At 36.0% G+C, this 23,438-nt stretch overlaps 1 pseudogene; it reads left to right on the forward strand.

Moving 5' to 3' along the window:
* The first annotated feature begins 7,582 nt into the window (after window positions 1-7,582).
* The window catches only part of LOC144374746 (1-phosphatidylinositol 3-phosphate 5-kinase-like), a 34,300-nt pseudogene continuing 18,444 nt past the window's right edge, over window positions 7,583-23,438 (forward strand).

Here is a 23,438-nt window from a genome sequence, read left to right on the forward strand (position 1 = left end):
TGGGATTCCTCTCCAAGCCCAGCTGCCTAGGAACGTGAATGCCACCTGCAGGCCGGGGAGCTGGCCGCGCTGAGGCTGCGGCAGCCCGGCCATGTACCAATCTAGAGCACTGTGAAGCGTGTTTTCAGGTCCGCAGTAAAGGCACCCAGACCAGCACCTCGGCGGGTTCCCTACCCGCTGCTGCCGGTTGGTCTGTAGATTGTAATGTGCCTTTGGAAGGAGAGTGTTCCAGCCAACATGGGGTTGCTTTGGGGCTGCCAGAATGCAAAGTATGCAACAGATATAAAAGCAACCCTGCCTGCCTCAGTAAATAATTTCCATCACAACCAATAACAAGATCTTTAGGGTTTTATGCACCTATAATTCCAGTTATTACCATAAACTATAATAAGCCCCATTTACAATTTGCATTAAAACATAATGAAAAAGATGATTATCCGGGTTCCAAGGTAGCTGCACTAAAGATGTGAAGCCTTAGAAAACAGTGGATTTTTTAAAAATTCCATTTCCTCCAGAGATTCATTTTTGTATGTGTATTTCTTAGTCTAGAAAACATGGGAAAACAGTATTTTATATTGCTATTTGTAGGATAATAGCATGATCAAGAGTCAATGTTCGAAATTTTATTTTTTAAAATAATCTTTCATTGGATTATAATTGACAAGCAGGGCAAAATGCTCAAGGTGCATTTTGGACGCTAGAGGGCACTAGCGGAGAAGAAAGCAAAAACCCAGCCAATTTATTAGTTTTTAATATGGATTAACGGATATTAGCATCCACGTCTACTTATTCCTGAAAAAATGGTTATAGAAGAGTGTAAGGGTGTATCTGCATCTCAAATCTCAGGTCTTTGGTCACCTGAGATTGTAAATTTTACTCCATATCACATCTGGTTCACGTGGTTTATTATCCCTTGCTGATTATTAAAAGTAAGCAATCATACCCATTCTTATTCAGGGCATCCTTCAAGTTACCTAAAATATAGTTTCATAAAAAATGTTGGTAACGGGCTGGGGTTGTGGCTTAGTGGTAGAGTGCTTGCCTCTCGCACATGAAGCCCTGGGTTCCATCCTCAGCACCACATAAAAAAAAATTAAATGTGTCCACGGAAAACTGAAAAATAAATATTAAAAAATCCTCTTTCTCTCTCTTTAAAATAAATAATACAAATAAAGGTATCTAAAAAAATGTTGGTAATATATGAGAAAAATGAGGTAAAAATAAAATAAATATAGGATATTATTCAAAACCACGGTGAGTTTAATCATAAAAATATTCCATCAAATCATAAACATTTGCTAGAGAAGGGCTGCAAATTTGTCTCAAAGTCAATGTGATAGGAAAGATGACATAGGAATCTCATAAAACAGTGTTTCTTAGGCCACTAATATAGGAATGAGTAGATTTCAGGTTGACTTTAAATATTATTTTCTTGTAGATTTCACATTGACTTACATTAAAATATTATTAAATATATATTGAAAAAATTAAATGTAATGCACCATATGCTGATAATTCTTACACAACTTTAAAATAATAAATCTATAGACAAAATGGTTAGAAATAAAACTATGAAACAATAAATTACCATTAATAAAATCAATTAAATTTAACAATTGATGTTTGACTGAAATTAGATTGCTGATAGAAATGTGAATATGAAGCTCCCTGCTTACATGCAGGCTCTTTTGAATTGAACTGGCCTATTCTATTGGATGCCACATTATGATTAATTTAACCCACCACTTTCCCCAATTTGGTTAATATTGCATACTTTGTCATTATTCGCCTTTCATTTGATCAATAAAAGAATCTAAATATTTTAATAATATCTAACGCCAAATACTGTCATAAATACAAACTGAAATCTGGGTCATGAAATCTCTGTTAGGATTTGGTTATGAGACTATCATTAAGATAATGAGATTCTCCTAAGTATTCAAAAGCTGTTATATTTTCATTTTGCTGATCTTAGAGAATCTGCATATGAGTAGGGCTTGATCACTGCTTATTCATGAAGATTAAGGGAGAGACAACAGTGAAGGTGACTTCTTGATTTAGAGTTTGGGTGACAGGATACCCTTCAACAAGGAAGAAATAAAGATAGAGTTACAGATTTGATGACCAATATAATGAGTTAAGTTTAAAGTTTGTTGAATTTGAAATGCCTGTGGGACAGCATGTTGATGTCTAGGAGGCAGTCATCTGTATCTGGAGTTCAGGAGGGATGTCTGAGTTGAAGAGGGAAGGAAATCTGGTAATCTTTAGCATATACTGATAATAGCTGAAAACAGCATATGAGATCATTCAGGAGTACAGAATCAGAAGAAATCCTATCTCAGTGAGAACTGTGAGTAATACTCACATTTTTAAGGGCCATATAGAAGAAAAGGAGTTCCCAAAGTAAATGGGAAGAAAAATCTGGGGGGCAGTAAGAGAATCAGCAGAGTTTTCATGTCATGCAATGTTTTCAAAAAGCAGGAAATACCACAAAGAGATAAGAAAGACAGTCTGAGAATAATTCTGGCAAGCAGAAGGACCTCATGAATGCACATTTAGTAGAATGATTCTAAGAGTAATTTTGAAAGAAATAATAATAAAAGAGTTTAAAGTATGAATGGGAGGTATAAAAAAGGAGACACAAAAAACTTTTCAAAAAAGTTGATTGTGCCACTTCTATTCAAAATGCTTTATAAAGTTTTAGTAAACATAATTTTCTGTTATCTATATTACTTACCTATCATTTGTCTTGGTTAGAACAGATTAGATCATCTTAATTTCTTGTCATTTATGTTAGTTGTGTTGTTTCCTTTTATTTCTTCATTTTATTGTTTAAATAACTATGACAGATATCTTTAACTTACCTTTTTAAAAACAGTTGAATCATTTCTTTAGGCTACATTGCTAGAATTGGAATGAATGAATAAAGGAATTTTTAAGGCTTGTTAGATCTACCAAATCATTCTATAGCAGGGATATAACAATTTATATAGTTATATAAAGGGTAAAGGGGAGCTAATTTTATTATATCCTAGCCAGAACTGAATTTCATAATTTTAAAAAACATCTTTGCAGCTAGGTGCCATGGTGCATGCCTGTAATCCCAGTGACTTGGGAGGCTGAGGAAGGAGGATCCCAAGTTTGAGATCAGTCTGTGCAATTTATGGAGACCCTATCTCAAAATTTAAAAAAAATAAAAAGAGACAGGGTCCCATTGAATTGCTTAGTGCCTTGCTTTTTGCTGAGGCTGGGTTTGAACTTGCAATTCTTCTTTCTCAACCATCCCCAAAACAAACAAACAAACAAACAAATAAATATTATAAATAGAGCTGGGGATGTAGCCCAATGATTGCACTTCCCTGGCATGCACAAGGCTCCAGGTTCAACCCCTAGTACTGCAAAAAACCAACAAAAACATCTTTGCATTACCTATTGAAGTGAGTTAGAGCTCTTTGTACAGAACTGACCGACTCCAGGCCACTGAACAGGGAAGTTCAAGATAAGCCTACTGGTCAAAAATTAGGAAGTGCTTTCAATGACAAACAACAGCTGACATCATACTCAATGGTGGAAAGTTCAAAGCTTTTCTTCTAAGATCAGGCAAGAATGCCTACTCTTGCCACTTCTATTCAACATAATATGATACAGCAATTAGGCATGAAAAAGGAATAAAAGGCACCCAAATTGGAAATGAAGACTTAAATTGTCCTTCTTTGCGGAAGACTTGATTTTACATGTAGAAAACCCTAAAGATGACACAAAAAAACTGTTAGGAATTATGAACAAATTTGACAATATTGTAGGATACATCAACATACAATGATCATTAGCATTTCTATTTACTAACAACAAACCCTCCTGAAAAGAAAATTTAAATAGTCTCATTTATGACAGCTACAAAAAATTAAATACTTAGGAATGAATTTACTTAAGAAGATGAAGGGCCTGCACACTGAAAACTACAAAACATTGATGAAATAAATTAAAGAAGACACAAATAAATGAAAAGACATTCCATGTTCATGGATTGAAAGATTTTAATATTGTTAAAATGTGCATATTACTTAAAGTGATCTATAGAGTCAATCTATATCAGTCAAAATTTTGATGACTTTTTTTAAAAAACAAAAATAGAAAAACAAAGCAATGCTAAAATTTGTATAGAACATGGAACAATAAAGGCTCTGAATAGCCAGTCATCTTGAGCAAAAAGAACAAAACTGGAAGCTTCACACTACCTGACTTCAAAATACACTACAGAGTTGCAGTAACAAAACAGCATAATACTGGCAAAGGAGCAGACACAAGACCAATGGAACAGAATAGGTACCAGAAATATATGACTTTGGATGTTTAGTATTATTTATGGTAAATGGGTTATTCAGAAAGTTGCCAAGAACACACTATGGGAAAAGGGCAGTGTCTTCAATAAATGGTATTGGGAAAACTGGAGGTCCATATGCATAAGAATGAATTAGGCCAAGTGGATTAAATATCCAAATATAAGATCTGAAAATGTAAAACTACTAGCAGTAAATGTATGGGAAAAGGTCCATGTCATTGGCCTGGGCAATAATTTTTTTGGTTATGACCCCAAAGTTTAGGCAACAAAAGCAACATAGACAAATGAGCAACACATGAAACCAAAATGCTTCTGCAAAGCTAGGCAAACAGTCAACAGAACAAAAAGACAAGCTACGGAATGAGAGGATATTTGCAACCTTGCATCAGATAAGGTGCTATTATCCAAAATATACAAGGAACTTAAACAACTTAATAATAAAAAAATGAAAAACACAACTATAAAATGGGAAATGTATGTGAATAGAATTTTCCTAAGATAGCATACAAATGGCCCATAGATATGAAAAATGCTCAATATTGGGGCTGGGGATGTGGCTCAGTGGTAGAGCACTTGCCTATCATGTGTGAGGCACTAGGTTTGATTCTCAGCACCACATAAAAATAAATAAAGGGCCATCAACAACTAATAAAATATCTTTTAAAAAATGCTCAATATAACTAGCTATCAGAAAAAATACAAATTATAACCACAGTGAAAGATACCACCTCACACCTGTTAGAATGACTATTATCAAAAGATAAGAAGCATTGCAGAGTATGAGTAAAAAAGGGAAGCTTGCATATTACTAATGTGAATGTAAATTAGTACACTCATTATGGAAAACAGTATGGAAGTACTTCAAAAAATTTAACATAGAACTACCATATGATTCAGCAACCCCACTTTTGGGTATATGAAATCAGTGTATCAAAGATATATCTGCATTCCTATGTTAACTGTAGCATGATTTACAATGACCCAAATTGAAATCAATCCAAGTGTTCATCAGGCAGGGATGGATAAAGAAAAAATGTGGTATATATGGATAATGGAATATCAGTGAGTCTTAAAAAATCTTTGTGATAATAAAGATGAACCTGGAGGACATTAAGTGGAATGAGTCAGGCACAGAAAAGTGATTAGCATCCATATTGATAGTAATCAATATAAAGAAAAAGCTATTTTCAGCAAAATGCAACTAATATATGGGGAGAAATATAAATATAGTACTATAACAATAGTCAATTTAGCAAGAATTATAAATGGAGGCTAAGATGAGTTTTCTGGGAGGATATTTACACAAATCATCTCTCTACAGATAAAATTCATCTGGAATGACTTTGGATGTTTAGTATGAGGTCAGAATCTAAACTGATTTCTCTCCCCACCACCAAATGGTAACCAGTTTTTCATCTTTTTTTCCCCACAGATTATACTGTAAGTGAATACAGATATTGGACTGAAAAACTTATTGAGGACATGGACTATAATCATGTTCATAGTTTGATCCCTAGAGTAGTGCCTACTTAACACACATTGTTGGTGACTCAAAAATGTTTGTTACAGGGTCTGGAGGCACATGCCTAGAATTCTAGGTATTTGGGAGGCTGAGGTGGAAGGATGGAAAATGAGTCCAGCCTGGGCAACTTAGTGAGCTATCTCAGAATTAAAAAAAAAAAACATTAAAAGACTGGGGATGTAGCTCAGCGGTAAAGCACCCCTATGCTGGGGAAAAATAGTTTGTTGAATAGATGTTTTATTATTATTTTTTTAATCATACATGGAGTTTCTATATACATTAAGGTGTTCTTGTCTAGTATGACTACTTTATTCATATGCTCTCTGGGTCTATTTTGTACTTTATTTTAGGTTTATGAAATATTAATATATGGTGGACTGATTTAAGAAAGGTTTTTTTTTGGTTTTTCTTCCTAGAAGGCAGAGACTTGAGCATGTTCATAGGCTGAGAACAAAGAGTCACTGGGAAAAGATTGGTTGAAGATACAGTGCAAGATACCAGGAACAGGAGAGTAGATTGGGTGCCAGGAGGATTGAACTGGGAAAGAGCAGACCTCTCTCTACCAGAGAGGAGGGATCCAGGTAGGCCAGGGTAGAAGTGGATATGTGGATGCAGGAAAAAGCTGTGGCAGGGGAGGTTAGGTTGTTAAGGATTGCACCCAAAGTAACCTTGGCTTTTTCACTTGGTTAGATAAGATTCTCTAGAGAATGCTAGTCAAGGTAATATGTGTGTGTGTGTGTGTGTGTGTGTGTGTGTGTGTGTTGGCACCGCAGTAATGAAGAATGACAAGGGGAAGCTGAATACACTCTCTAGAATGATTGCTGAAGGGCCCAGTTGAGGGTAGTGACCAGGTTTTGTACTAGGACAGATTTCTGTGGTACTCTCTAGCAGATGAAAAGATCATCTCAAAGAAAGCTTGAATGAGGATTTGCCAAAACTCTCTGAGGAAAAGAATCCCCAGAATTGAATTAAAATAGAACCTCCCTTTATATTTCTTTCCTTTCTGTGCTCCTCTGCCAAGCCCCACAATTTCAGTCAGCAGGTTTTGGTATGTTTTCTACCGAATCAAAGTGACAATCCAGCTAGCCTTAGCATCTGCAACTCAAAACCTGAATGAAAAGCCTAGAGCCAACCTCACTAACTCTGGGTCAGGCACTCTGCCAACAGCTTTTCATGAACTGTTTTACATAATCTTAAAAAAAAAGTATGTGAAGTGGGTACTGCTATTATTAACTCCATTTTACACACCAGAGGTCTGACGCCTGAAGAAGTTAGCAATTTATCTAGGGGAATATGCCTAGCTATGGTCGGAGTCCTGCAAGTCTGACGCCAGCGTCTTCGCTCTCACCCACTGATCAGCGCTACATAAGTCAGAGTCCGGGTCAGGAGAACGCCGAGCACTGTCACCCATTAAGAGTGCTCACGGTGTCGAACACATACGGTAACCGCGGCCCAGCCAGCACCCGTCTGGTGCCCAGGACACCAAGCACGCATCCGGTGACCCACACTCGTGACGCTCACACCCGCTGTGATCCTGGCTTCCTCAAAAAAGGCGGAGGAGGCCTAGCTTTGGCCAAGTGGTCCAAGACGACACTCTCTGGGCTGGACTCTTTCTGCCTGAGCATCTGATCCGAACGTCGTGCGGGCGGGGAGGAGGGGGCGGAGTCGGCCCCCAGGAAAGATTGCGGATTGGTGGGGAGGAGGAAGGGGGGCGGAGCCTTGGGGGGAAGGGAGACGCCGCATCTACCACGTAAGCATCTTTGCTTCCTGCCACAACAGCCAGCGACTGGAGTAACCCTTCGCTGCGCTCCGGGGCGGGCTCCCTGCACCTGAGCCGGTGAAGCTGGGGTTGGGGTGGAGGGAGGCCAGCGGGGCCGGGGCGGGAGGCCCAGATAAAGGAGAGGCCTGGGGTGTGGCCAGCTGGGGCTGATAGTGGGAAGAAGGCCGGCTTGGGTGCTGTGCGGGCCAGAGCGGTGGGGGAAAGCTGAGGTGAGGGCGAGAGATGGGGCTCCTTCGCTGGGTTGCGGCTGGGCCAGGAAAGGCCAAGAACCTGTCCCAAGCATTAGCTGGTCTTCCTAATTCCAGGCTGCCCTGAGTCTGGCGAGTGAAACGGGAGCCGCGTAGGGCCCTTCTTGAAGAGGGTTCCTTGAAACATTTGAAGTTCCCTTGCACCTCTTTTAACCCTCATGCCCGAACTTATTTAGGAGGAGGAATGCCCACTCCTCTTCCCTTTGAGTGGACGAGCTCTGGTCCATGTGTCAGAGGTACATCATTAGGCTGGAAAAGAAAGCTCATAAGCTACAGAACTGGTAACAACATTGGGCTTTCAAATATGCGTATATCTCCTTAAAAGCTTGTTTCTGCTATTAAAGGCGATTTTATTTCAACTCAAAGTGTTTTGGGGAGACTTGGTTTCCAAATTAGTACTTCCCTTTCTTAAAGAATGTTCTCAGCAAGAGGATGAGAATGAAGTGGGTGGATACTTTTAGGAATATGGGGTCTTCTGCCTAGTTTAGAGTTTGTTGTTATTAAGACATTCAAGAAATATGAAAAATGCTAGAATTCTGTATCAAGCAGAATCGGTTATTTCTGTGTATCTGTGTATAATACGTTAAATTATTAAGATGTTAATTCCGTGCATTCATTTAGTAAAAATTAGTACAATGACAATACAGATAGTATTTTGGCATATTTGCAGTATTTTATTTCGAATTTATTTGAATCTCGTTTTCTGCCTCTCCAAAAGGTCATACTCTGTCATTCTTACAAAAAAATATTCTTAGTTTTCTTTTTCTTGAGTTTGGGCAGGTTGACTCCTTTGAGAGGCAAGACTAATTTCCTGGGAACTGCCTCTTTCTTTCTGGAAAGAGTAATATGGATCAGTTTTGGTATTCCTTTAGTATTTTTGTTGGCAAAAATTGAACAACAACAACAACAACAAAACTCTTTGTTGGTGGAAGCCAACACTACTAGTATTAAACTGTCCTGCATTATTAGATACAATTTGAGTATTTTTTATAAAAAACTACTTAGAGATAACTAGGCTGATACTTGGATATTCTAACTAAAATTTTGATATTGGCTGATAGAGCCACTTATTTCCTACGTTTAATACCCCATAGCCTACTGATTAGCTTTACTAACAAGGTAATATGCATATACTACACTAACCTTGAAATGGAAAGAGGTGGAGTGCTGGTGATACATCAGAGGTCTTTGAGTAAGTAGATAAATACTTCTAATTACCTGTCAGGAAGGAGTCCTAGTTTTTATAATAAGCAGTTATTGAGTTGTCAAAAAATTAGAGTTGTAATGTAGTTTTTTCAGGATCCCAATATCATGTAATTATTATTGATAACTCCATGTGATTGTATTTATGTTGTAGAGACAATACTTGCTATATGTTAATATTGTAATTTTTTATCTTCATATCTCCAAAACCTAATAAAAGTTTCATGTTTAGTTGATCTTTAGAAGTAATTCAAGGTAATTCTAAGGCTCTTTATGCAGGTTTTTAACTCTGCTTCTGATATTACTTTTGTGAAAGTAGAATATAGGTTGTTTTCTTAGGTCTGAGGTTGCTATTGTCATCATGTCCTTCATCTCTAGTACTCTTTTAAAAAATACAGAACAAAAATTTGAGTTTGTACTTAATCAGTCACCATCTTATTTTCTAAGTCTTGAAGCTGGAATATGGAGTGTCATGATACTTTGGAAGGATTATTAACTACTTTCCCCAATAGAAGATGATATTAAAGACTTTTTCCCTTTTTCCTTCTTCCTCCTCTTCTCTCACTTTCCCCCCTTACTCTTTTTCTTTTTCTCCCTGCCCCAGCTTCTAATAAATATTTATTGCCAAAATTCTGTTTAAGTTAGTGGTTTCATTTGTGCTTGAATTAAAAGTCAATTAAATTATTAATAAAGCAAAGTCTTGAGTAGTCTTGAGTAGCTAGAAAATAGCTTATAGGCTAGACTTGGAGGTCTGTGAAAAGCTACAAAAATAATTTCAATCTAAAGAATTTTGTGGTGAGATTAGATGCAGGTTCCCAAACTATCTTTGTGACCTGCCCCCAGGAAAGTTATTTTAGATTCAGAGTACCTTGGTTGCCTTGAAGATAAAAATGTAATGAGGACTGCTTTATGTACCTTCCAGGATTGTAAAAATAAAATGAGATGGTGCATATGATTTTAGAGAAGCAAAGCATTTACAAGAGTGTAATGTCCTCTTTTTAAAAGTGTAAATTATATTAGAAACTAAAGCATTTTAATGACTAACTAGAGGTATGCATGGTTCTTCTGGTTGAACTATAACTCCGAATAGCAAAATATAAATCGGTGCTTTTTTGGTAAACTCTGATGTGGAGATTTACTGCTTTGGCTGAATTATGATTTTTGGTAATTTAGGGGAAAAAGTCCTTTAGGAAGAACTTTATCTTAATATTTATATAGGGTTAAAGGGGAAAATAGCAAGTTCATATTCCTGGGAGGAAACATGATGGAGCATAGCTTATTGATTTGAATAGTTGTCAATATTCAAATAAGGTGTAACTTGAGCTAATTGTTGAGTTTATATAGAAATGTCATTAAAGGATGACTATTTTATTTCCTTTCTTTAGGTAGATATTTTTTTTGTTATATTTTTAGAGGGAAAAGCTGAAATAAGTAAGATGGAGGAATTTATATGTTGGCATAAAACCAGTTTCCCCCTATAACTTTAAAAAACTATTAAGTACCTTTTTTCCCAAAAACTTTTACAGATACGAAAATATTTTTCTTCTTTGCCTGCTCACATTTATGCCTTACCTGCAAATTTTTTAATTTAAAAAATTTAAAATGATTTTAATAGTAATGTTTGAAATTAGGTTGACCATCAGTTTTAGGTGTTGAGATTTGATTTAGACAGCAGTGTTTTTAAACCTTCACTTGAGTATGCTAAGCTAAATTCACTGACTCTTTGGTTTTCATAGGTAAAAACTCTCACAGAATAGGACCTTCCAGATATATGCATATTGTTTGAAATTAACTTTTGGCTTCTGAAACAGTAACTTTTTTTTTTCTTTTGCAGACTCATGAAATGGCCACAGATGATAAGACTTCCCCAACATTGGACTCTGCTAATGATTTGCCTCGACCTCCTACCAGTCCTTCTCATCTTACACACTTTAAACCTTTGACTCTTGACCAGGATGAACCTTCTTTTAAGTCAGCATATAGTTCTTTTGTAAATCTTTTTCAATCTAACAAAGGTAAGACTTACTCTTAAGCATCAGAAACCTTACAGTTTTGATTCTTTATAGTTCCCTTATTCAACTTTCATGTTGTATCTTTGTGAGAAAGTGAAATATTAAGAAGGTGCTTTATTCATATATCACCAGATTTTTCTGCTTAAGAAGAAAAAGCTAGATTCCTTTTTTTTTGGGGGGGGGTACTGTTGAACCCAGGGGTGCTTAACCACTGAACACATGCCCAGCCCTGTTTTATATTTTATTTAAAGACAGGGCAAGAGCTTGTCTTGCTGAGTTGCTTACAGTGTCACTAATTTCCTGAGGCTGGCTTTGAACTTGTGATCTTCCTGTGTCAGCCTCCTGAGCTGCTGGGATTAAAAATGTGTGCCATTGAGCCAAGACTAGGTAGAATTTTTTTTAATATTGTTTTTAGTTGTAGGTGGATACAACACCTTTATTTTGTTTAACTTGTTTTTATGTAGTGCTGAGGATCGAACCCAGTGTCTCACACGTGCGAGGCAAACACTTTATCACTGAGCCACAACCCCAGCCCCTCAGTAGAAATTTTGATAGTTCTAATTAAGTTTATTAATGGTTAGGTTTAAAGTACTGTAAAAACTTGGTACATTTTTAAGATGATAATTTTTAAAAAATAAGCTTTAATTTTTAAAACAGTTTTATTAGATTTATAGAAAAATTGGAAAGATAATGCAGAGCACTTAGTTTACCCCTACATTCAGTTTCTGCTATTATTAACATCTTAGGTTAGTATTACTATACTATCAGTATTACTGGACTAATGTAAATATTTTACAATTTTCACTAACTACTGTATGTATTTTATTCAGTTTTAAAATTTTTACATAATGTCCTTTTATTGTTATAAGATTCCATCTAAGATATTATATTATGTAGACTCTTTATAAGATAATACTCTATTTAGTAAACGTTTATTGAGCAGCTACTATATTGGGTGCTATTTCAATAGTACAAGGAATCTCTTCCATAAACACAGCAAAAATTCTGGGCCTTTGTGTAAAAAGCTTGCATTCTGTTTCCTCAAATTTCAAATGAAAAGTAAAACAGAAAATCACATATACCAAGGGTGTGATTATTGGCTTATAATTTTGCTCTACTCTTTGGATTTCTTTCTTTTTAAAAAATCCAAAAGCCTAATTTTAAATTATGCATGTAATATATACATACATATATATAAGTATATATATATCTATGTGTGTGTGTATGTATGCATATATATAATATAGTTGTCTGGAAAATTTCATGTTTTCTCTTTGCTGTTTTCTCTTTGGTGAATTCTTGTGTCTCAATTTTTCAAATAATGTCAACCTTTCTTTTGCTCTACAGAGAGAGGAGAAGGGAGCCAAGGAGAGCACCCTTCTCCCAGTGGAAGTTGGTCCAGCCCTCAGCTCCCTTCAAGGACACAATCAGTTGAGGTCACCTGTTCCTTATAAAAAACAGCTTAATGAGGAACTTCAGCGACGCTCTTCAGTGTTAGGTAAAACAGTGTTCTTATTTCATTCTTCTAAGATTTTTCCACAGTCATTGTTTCCCAAGTTATTTATTGACTTAACTTTCTTGTTGTTTGGAATAGTCAGGTACTCTCCAGAATAAATAAAACTATTACTTAATTAGTGAAAGAATTTGTTGATATCTGAATAAAAGCTCTTAAACATATCACTAAACTTTGATTTAGGCAAACAACAGACCTCTTGGCTGCTTTTTGATTAATTACTTGCTTGAGTTTCAGCAGAGAACAATTTGCAGCATCCCCAGGAGAACACAGGTTAGTTTCAGTCTTGTGAATGAATTCTGTGTCTGTATTTGGGTGCTAGTGAAATGTGATGTGCATGCCTCTGGCTGCAGAATTCTTCAACTCCATTGCTGGGCTGCCACTTGCTCTTGGCCTGTGTCCTTTGTGGGGTGCAAACTTGTATTTCTAAGTAGCTAAATGCAAGGGGCTTCACAGTTTGTTATTGCCGGTATGCGGAGCATTGCCATTGTAATTCTCACAGCTTTGTCTCCTTTTTCAACTTATAATTCATGGATAGTTGCTTTATATTTTGAGACTCAAGAATAATTTGGTCGTTCTAATACTTACATTTTAGTACCACCTCTGAGGTATTACTAATGCTAAATTAAGTTTTCAAAGTGTTTAAAAGTGTTTAAAAAGTGTTTCAAAGTGTTTAAAAATAAGTGCAGTTTAGATACAGTGATTATTTCATTAAATTGTTTTAGATAATTCTTTGTAAATTTGGATTTAGATATCAACCTCTCATTTCTTTGTAATCTTTTATTTTCCACCCAACTAAAACAAAGCACACCTAATATAAATCTGGCAAATAGTGAGTTTGAGGCAGATTTTCCATTTTATTTTTTAAATTATTATTATTTTGTTGTTGTTGTTGTTGTTGTTGATGGACCTTTATTTTATTTATCTGTTTGTGGTGCTCAGAATCGAGCTCAGTGCCTGATGCATGCTAGGCAAGTGCTTTACCACTGAGCTACAACCCCAGCCCCAGATTTTCCATTTTATAGTAGTTCCCATTATCTGCAGGGATATACTCTAAACCTCCCTTCTTTTCTGTACCAGTAGAGGCTTGAAACCACAGATAGTACCAGACCCTATGTTTTTTATCCCCATATGTACACATCTGTGATAAAGTTTAACTTGTAAATTAGGCATAGAAAGAGAGTAACAAAAATAACTATGACAATAAATATATTAAAAATTATGTGATTGTTGTCTCTTTCTCTTGAAAGAATGAGACAAATGTTAAAATTTTTAGACTGCAGTTGCCTGTGGGTACTTGAAACCTTAGAAATAACTGCAGTCTGTTTAGGTTAGTGGGAGCTCCATGGGTTATTAGACTAGAGTGTTTAAGCTAATTGGATGTTCATCTTTTTTGTCAGATCACCTCCTATTCACCCTTAGATTTTGAAACAGCTGGAGTGTCTTAACTTTTTGTCACTATGACCAAAATACCTGATAGGAACAACTTTTAAGAAAAGTTTATTTTGGGTTCATGGTTTCAGAGGTTTCACTCCATAGTCAGCCAACTCCATTACACTGGGCCTGAGGCAAGGCAGAATGTTAGAATAGAAGGACATGGTAGAGGAAAGCTGCTCAGCTCTTGGCAGTTAGGAAGTAGAGAGAGTGAGTAGCTAGGAACAAAATATAAGGCCTAAGGATATACCCCTACTGGCCTCCTTCTTCCAGTCATGTCCCAGCTGCCTGTAATTACCACCCAGTAATCCATTCAGATTATTAACGCATTAAATGGATTGATTCACTGATAAGATTATAGTGTCCATAGCCTAAACATTTCATCTCTGAATATTCGTGCATTAACTAATTTGAGTTTTTCAGGAACACCTCATATCAAAACCATAACACTAATCCAGGAATAGAAACTGCAGTAGTTTTGGTCCACAAGAAAAGTACAGTTACCTACTAGTGGCACTTTTGGTGGGCATCTACCATTCTGGTTACAAAGCTAGAATCTGGGCTTGTTTTATTATAGATAGATTTATGTTTAGTATTGCCATTTCAGTGAAACAGCTGGAGTGTCTTAACTTTTTGTCACTATGACCAAAATACCTGACAGGAACAACTTGTAAGAAAAGTTTATTTTGGGTTCATGGTTACAGAGGTGTCAGTCCATAGTCAGATAACTCATCTTTTTTGTCAGATCACCTCCTGTTCACCCTTAGGTTTTGAAACAGCTGGCGTGTCTTAACTTTTTGTCACTATGACCAAAATACCTGACCCTTTCAGTTTGGAACTACAGGGTTGGGTTGGGTGCAATATAGAAGGATAGGACTAGAGTTTTAGCAATTCTCTGGCAGTTATAATATGCTTGGACATTTGTCAGATTTTATCATGGTCAAATATACCCTCTTGGATGTTTTGAATTCTATCAGAATATTTTTTTAAAAATATATTTATTTTTTAGTTGTAGCTAGACACAATACCTTTGTTTTATTTATTTTTATGTGGTGCTGAGGATCAAACATGCTAGGTGAGTGCTCTACCAATGAGCCACAATCCTGGCCCTCTATCAGAATCTTTAGGGGTGAGTTATTTCTTTTTGATGATTAGCCCCAGAAGTGAGCCATTTGATCCTATTGCTTACCTATTTGACTATAGAGACTAAGCTAAACTAACCACATTTTTTAACCTAAATTCTTAACTTTAATGTGGTTTATTTTATCAGTTTTTTTTTTTTGCTCCTTTTATGGCTAGTGTTTAATCCTCTGGAGTTGCTTTTTCTTCTGTTAAATGTCCAGCAGGTATTTATTATAGGTTGGGACCAAAGAGCAAAAGAAATCATTACTGAATTCTGACCATGTAGATGATGCTGCTGTTTTAGGCCTCCAAACCATCAGCTCAGATAGTTCTTGTCTTAGATAGCTCTTACTTGCTTGTGAAATAGTATTTTACATGGCAATAAGAAATACTTTCAACAGTCTGTTACCCTTATAAAGACCACCCTTAACTCTCAACCTATGTCACTGGTTGGGAGAATACAAGAAATAAAAGCACTTCACATCACATAGATGCAGTGTTTTATATAGACACAATGAACCGTTAACAAGATTGCCTTTGTTGCTCTCTCTCTCTTTTTTTAATATGACTCAGATACAAGAAGGAAAGCAGAACCTACCTTTGGAGGTCATGATCCTCGTACAGCTGTTCAGCTTCGAAGCCTCAGCACAGTATTAAAACGTCTCAAAGAAGTCATGGAGGGAAAAAGCCAGGTAATAATTAGTGCTTTGGAAGATTTCTTCTTACATACTTTTTGGGATCATACCATTCCCACTGAAAAATGACATAATATGACTTGAAAAAAATGTATTTGTTAAGCTGGGTGTGGTGGTGCAGACCTGTAATACCAGAGGCTTGGGAGGCTGAGGCAGGAGAATCTTGAGTTCAAAGCCAGCCTCAGCAACTTAGTGAGACTCTATTTCTAAATGAAATATAAGAATGGGCTGGGGATGTGGTTCAGAGGTTGAGTGCCCCTGGGGTTCAATCCCTGGTACCAAAAATAAAGAATAAAATGATAGTATATTTATTATTTATTTCAGTTGTGAAAATCACAATTTTTTAATCTAAGTTCTTAACTTTAATGTGGTTTATTGTATCAGTTTTTTTTCTCCTTTTAAGGCTAGTGTTTTTTTCTCCTTTTAAGGCTAGTTTCAGGCCAGGATCTATGATTCTTTTTAAGAAGCTTTATTATTTGTGTGAATAAATAGGGTCAAGTTTCCTTTTATTTTCATGTCTATTTGGATATAATGGACATGAGGATAGCACCATAGTTTTTGAAAGACCATCTGTCATTGATTGTGCTGTAAATCTTATCACAAAAATCATGTACACACTAGTGTATGCTAAGCTACTTTTTTCTGTTCCATATCTCCATTTTTTTTTGTCCTTGCACCAGTATTATTTAAAATTATATAGCTTTTGAATAAGTCCTGAAGGATGGTAATGTAAATCCTGTTTTATTCTTCAGGATTGTTCTTGGTCATTTTGGTCTTTTGAATTTCTTATGAATTTTAGAATTAACTTCTCATTTCTGTAAAAAAAAAATCTTCAAGGATTTTATTTGCCATTACAATATAAAAATCAGTATTTTCAAGAAGTCTTCACACATTTTTATTGTTATAGGATAGTGACCTGAAGCAATACTGGATGCCAGATAGCCAATGTAAAGAGTGCTATGACTGTAGTGAAAAATTCACAACCTTTAGGCGCAGACACCATTGCCAACTATGTGGGCAGATTTTCTGCAGTCATTGCTGTAATCAAGAAATCCCTGGAAAATTTATGGGCTATACAGGTAAATGCATTTTATTGACAGTATTACAATTTTTAAAGGTCATAAGTATAAAATAATTATAATACAGGACCAACAATAAGCCAATTTTTATTTTGGGCCTTGTGTGTAAGGCGTGGAGATGCAATAGTGAGGGCGACAGCGCTTCACAGTCAAGTGATAAAGTAGATGGAAAGTTAAAAAATAACTAGAATAAAAGACAGTGTATCATAGATACTAGCAGAAAGCTCTAGGGATGTTAAAAGTTATCAGACAAGATGGTTAGAGTAGATTTCTAATTTATATTATTATGAGAGTTCTTATTTTTAAAGTTTTTTATTGACACTATGTTTTGGCAAATTGTATCTTACTCTTATTCTTCCATAAGGAACATAGTCAAATTTTAGCAATACTGAAAATTCAAGTTATTTGTTGAAACAGAAGAAAGCTGACAATGGTGTGTGGATTTATGCAGTGATTTGGAGTGGAAGGTGGACCGAAATTACTCAAGAAAATGCTCTTGACTTCTCTCATGTTATTTTTGTTATTGTATAGATTTTCCTTTTGCTTTCATTCACTTGAAAAAAAAAGAAACTAAAATTGCTACAGAGTTCATTATCTTTCATCCAGATTGACTAGAGCTTTTAAGAGATTTTCTTACTCCTAGTTTTTCCCTATCTTGAATTCATTTTTCATATTCAAGTCAGTATTTGTAGAATGCCAATAGATCATGTCAGGTTATTTCCCTGCTTAGTACTCTTAGTATAAATACTTTTTCAGGGCTACCATTACCCTTAGGATAAAATCTATCTCATACGGTTAGGATTGATTTCTTTCCTTTTTATTGAGGCACTTAACCACTGAGCTAGATCCCTGGTCTTTTTTTTTTTTAATTTTGAAAGAGGGACTTGCTGAATTGCTGAGGCTGGCCTTGAACTTGTGATCATCCTACCTCAGCCTCCTGTGTCACTGGGATTTTAGGTGTGTGTTCCATGCCTGGCTGGCATTTTAGTCTCTTAGGACTACCATAACAAAGTACAGGCTGAGTGGCTTAGAACAATAGAAATTTATTGTCTTACAGTTCTGGAGGCCAGAAGCACCATAATAGAGGTTAAGGAATCAATGTATAGATTTTACCAGTTGCTGAATATGTCTATATCAATTATATATTCTAGAACTGATGAAATAACCACAGAATGGGCTTTGGGGACCCACTAAACTCACTGTCACATGTACCTGAGCTAAAACTCCCATCAGTTGCCATGCCTCCCTAAGCCTCTGCTGTGACTGGTGAACAAGAGTGATGTTTGAGTCCTTGGAATTAGTTTCAGTTTAGAGTTAGTGCTGGTAATCCCTGAAAAAGTTGACTGTTTCCTTGCTTTAATTGTATAGTCACAGTATTCAAAGGCCATAAATCTTTTTGGCCCCTGATACCTGAGGATCCAGTTATCCCAATTGCATTTGGTTTTCCTGGTTCAGTGGTAGCAGTAATTTCTTATCTAAAAAGAAAAGCAATAGCAGCCAGAGCCCTTCAGGGTTTCTGAGTCTCCCCTCACAAATTTATGTTTCATGGTTGTGCTGAAAGGTATATCTTTCAGGGATAAGGGAGTAGGTTTTATATGGCAAATCCACTCTATTTTATGTGTGTTACCAAGTATGATTTATTATGGGCAAATCATAGAAAAAGGTTACTAATATCCATAGATAAATTCCTTAAGTCATATGTAAAGAGAGACTATTATTAAAAGTTTACTTTAGTTTTCTGTCAAATCAAACACTACTATCACTTACAACTAGATTTTTTATGCTTTCCAAGTATTAGCACAATTAGCATTACTTTATAAATAATCAAATCATAACTAGGTCCCAGTGGTTTTGTCCACATCCAGATTATTCAAGTTATCAGGAAGAAAGTCTTTTGTTTACTTTAGCTTTTAGTTCCTGGTGATAGCTCCAAATACAACAGGTATGAGAAGCTTCTGCTTCCATATTACGAGTATCTTGACCAAATAAACCCAGTAGCTGTTGAACAATGAATTGAGCTGTACTGAGTTCCTCTGCAGGTTTGGCTACGTTAGCCAAACCAGTACATACCAATCCCTGTTTCATAATTGGCGTCAGGAAAAAAAAAAAACACAAATACCTGTTTTTGTTGATTGTAGAGGTACAAGGTCTAGGGTACTCCTCTGGTGATGTCTTTCTTGCTAGCAGAGCCCAAAGGTCATGCAGAGCATCACATAATAAGAGAGAGGGAGTGTGGTTATGTATGTGCAAAATTGACTCATTCCTGTTTCCTAAGCTCATGTATTCCTTGCTCTGTAGTATATTAGGGAAGTTCAGGCATTTTATCTTCATTTTTAATATAAGCCACCTTTTAAAGATTCATATTTTTTAGCCAGTCAACTAAATAGACTTAAGAGCTTTTTTTAACTTCTCAAGCTGCAAGATTAAATCTGGAATCTCTATTTAGTGGACCCATATCAGTAAATTCAACTTGAGCCAATTTTCTATCCACTCTTATCCTATACCCTCAATAGCCATCTCACACATTCCTTGGGTTTTTGTCTATATTAATTGGAATAGTCATGTGGTTCTTCGGGTATACCACATACATCCTCATTGGTCTTATTTTGTACCTTACCTTTAAGACCTGACAGGTCTTGACTATGGGATGGAGGTACTAGGAATAGATCTTGAGGGGAATTAGAAGTGTCTTGCAAGGCACCTAACTCGAGGGAGGGCATTACAAATTCCTGAAGCACAGCAGAGTTAATTTCGGATGACTTGGAAAGGCTACTTCTGACAGGAGGTTCAGATTTGCGGGTTTAATATCCTTAGCTTCTTTTGGCTTTTCTCATATATCTTCATTCTAATTTTCAGGATCCCATTTCTTTCTAATCAGTGTCCTCACTTTATTAGCAGACATACTGCAAGATTGGTAATTGAAGTTATGGGTTTGGTATTTTTTTTAAACAACTGAAATTTGTTCTCCCATTTCTGCATTTCTGGGGGCCAAAAGCTTGGAGTCAAAGTGTTGGCAGTCTTACTTCCTTCTGGAGGCTCCAAGGGAGAATTCATCCAGGCTTCTCTCCTATTTTCCGGTGGTTGCTGGTAGTTCTTCATGTTCTTTGGCTTGTGAACAGATCCATCACTCCTGTCTCTGCCTTTGTTGTTATGTGTATTAATTCAGCCACTTGTACTTTGAGAATTGGTTAGATATTCAGCAATCTTAGCACTGAGGCCATAGAAGATAAGGGATTCTTTCAGGGAAGACAGAAACTTTTAATTAGTTCAGTTCTTGAACTGGGAATTTGAATCCTGAGGTTATTATTTTATTTCTCTACTTTGTGTAGTGCAATTAGGAACAATAAGTTTATCTTAATATACTTATTAGTTTGACAAAAATGTTCAAAGATTAAATACATAGTAACTCATAATCTTGCTTCTTATAAGTATTTGATTAGGAGTATCCATACATAGGTGATATTTTGCATGTTTGTATTGCTAAGCACACCATAGATTATCAATATTCTCTTTGCTGTTAGAAATAAAATCATTAGTGCCTTTCAGTCCAATCAGAGAACCAGTTCTCGAAACATGAAAGCCCATTCAGGAACCTTATCCTTAAAATTCTTTTCCTTTGGAACCATTCTTTTTACCAGTTTTAGTTATGTTTGTGTGTCTGGTGCCAAAAAATACCTGACAAAAACAATATAGAGGAGGGAAAGTTTATTTTGGCTCCTGGTTCCAGAAGTTTAATCCATGGTCAATTGAGTCCACTGCTCTGGGCCTGAGATGAGATGGAGCTTCATGGCAGAAGGGAGTGGTGAAGGAAAGCTGCTTAGTTCATGGTGGGGTCAGGAAGCAGAGGAAAGACATGAACCTAATGACCCACCTCCTTCAGCCACATACAAGTTACCTACAGTTACCAGGAGGTCCATTTAAACTAGGCTAGACTGATCAGGTTACAGCTCTCACAATCCAGTCATTTCACCTTATTACTGCATTACTACAGGAGCTTTTGAGGGACATCTCATATTCAAACATAACAGTACCAAAATCTGCATTAGTGAGAATTCTTTAAAGAAACAGAATGAATGGAGTTATACACACACACTGAGCAAATGAGTGAGAGAAGTTTATCTGTATTTTAAGGAATTGGCTCGAGTGATTTAATGATTGTGAAGGGCTGGCAACTCTGAAATTCTCAAGGAGGCTAGCAGGCTGAAAACTTCTATAGGATTTCTGCCTTGCAGTATTTTCTTTTTATTCTGGAAATGTTAGTCTTACCTCCTCAGACCTTTAACTGATTGGATGAGACTCACTACCTTATGGAGAATAATTTGCTTTACTTCAGTATTTGTAAATATTAATCATACTCCCTGAACCCCTCAACCCAAGATAACTGTTTAGATTACTTGACCAAACCCCTTGTCTAGCCAAGTTGACCCGAGATTAACCATCACAAATGGGAATAATATATTTAGTGCATAATTGCACATTGAGACGCTGAATAAATGTAGAATACCTGGAACAATGTCTGGCACATATCAAAGGATCCATGAATATTAAGCAATTATTATGGTAATAGTAAAAGTAATATCTATGCATTCATCATGCAGCATTTTAAATTATATATGTCCATCATCTCCAGTACACTGTGAGTTCTCTGGTGGCAGGACTGTGTCTCATCAGCCTTTATTTTTCCATCATATAATACACTTATATGTGTAGTGGCCTTTGCTGATGAATGTTCTAATGAAATGAAACTTTCCTGGTCAGGCTTGACTGTCTTTATTGGTTTGATAACTTTAGTTTTGAGAGCTGACTGGTTCAGGTAGATTTCCTTTAATAGTGTAAGAAACAAACCCACTTTTGTAATGGTAAACTGTAGGTCTTTCAGGAAGGAAGTAATTTCACATCCTCACTGAAATTCTGCCTTGGTCAGTTGATGGTAATTATCCTAGTGCTTTGATTATCCTAGACTGGTGTTCACTTTGTTGTTACTGTTTTCTGGGGTCCTGATTGAAGTGGATGCAGATCTATTTTTCTTAATAGTTTTAATAGATTTTATCTTTTAAATTGTGGTGACAGAAATTAGTATATCAACAACTGACATTTTATTTTGATTAAGATACATGTATAGTTTAATAAGATTAAGTAGTATATAATAGTAGTTTTAAAATAAAACAGAGGTATTATTATAGTTGGTGAAATTATGGCAAAAGCAGTACAGTGAACTTTTGGAAATCTTCTGTCACTTCAGATTTTTAGTAGTAGTGGTAATAAATAAGGTAGAATTGTTAAATTACATGTAAAGTTAAATATAGTCTTGTGTTGCTTAATGATGGGTAAGTTCTGAGAAGTGCATCACTTAGGTGAGTTTATCTTTGTGTGAACATTATGGAATATACTTAAACCAACCTGGATGGTGCTGGTTAATAGATCCCTATGGCCATTTTTTTTGGTAGGGTGGATTGGGTTTTTGGGGTCTTGCAGTTGCCCAGGCTGGTTTTGAACTTCTGGCCTCAGGTGTACCTTCTATCTAGCCTTCTGAGTATCAACATAGCATTTTGAACAATTGAGAGACTGCTACTGATCCAACATGGCATACTGATTTTTTTTTTATTGTTTGTTTGTTTGTTTTTTTAAAGAGAGAGTGGGAGAGGAGAGAGAGAGAATTTTTAATATTTATTTATTTTTTTTTTAGTTCCCGGCGGACACAACATCTTTGTTGGTATGTGGTGCTGAGGATCGAACCCGGGCCGCACGCAAGCCAGGCGAGCACGCTACCGCTTGAGCCACATCCCCAGCCCCATGGTATACTGTTTTATGGTAAATTTTTTTATAAATAAAAGGTTGTTCATTCTAAAATAATGATAAAAAGTGTAGAATCATAACGACGTAAGTCAGTGACATAGTCATTTATCATCATTATCAACTTTTATGTAATATATGTAATTGTATGTGCTATGCTTTTATAAGATCTACACAGTAGTAGATTTATTTATAACAGCATCACAAACATTAGAAATGTGTTGCCCTACAACATTATGATGGCTACAACATCACCAGGTGATAAGAATTTTTCAAGGGCCAGAGCTACAGATAAGTGGTAGTATTCTTGCCTCAGAAGTGTGAGGCCCTGGGTTTGATCCACAGTACTGCAGGTGGGGGGAACAAAATGGAGTTTTTCGGCTCCATTATGTGACAATTATTGTATTATGTGATCTTGTTAACCAAAACATTATGTGGCATATGACTATTTCACCTACATTTTTAATACACCAAATTGTTATGGAATCACAAAACAATGTTTTAGAAAAACAAGGTAGAAATTAACACTTATTTTTGGGCAGGACTACATCCTAAAAAAAAAAATTAGAAGTATTAAGTAATCTTGTTTGTTCTCCCAAGAACATTTCATTTCTATTTTAACTTTTCATTATAAGAATTTCAGCAAAGTTTATCTCAATATATCATATTGTGGTTAGGCCATTTTATTAGTTTAT

Source organism: Ictidomys tridecemlineatus, unplaced genomic scaffold (assembly GCF_052094955.1).
Source record: "Ictidomys tridecemlineatus isolate mIctTri1 unplaced genomic scaffold, mIctTri1.hap1 Scaffold_85, whole genome shotgun sequence".
NCBI classification, from domain to species: domain Eukaryota; kingdom Metazoa; phylum Chordata; class Mammalia; order Rodentia; family Sciuridae; genus Ictidomys; species Ictidomys tridecemlineatus.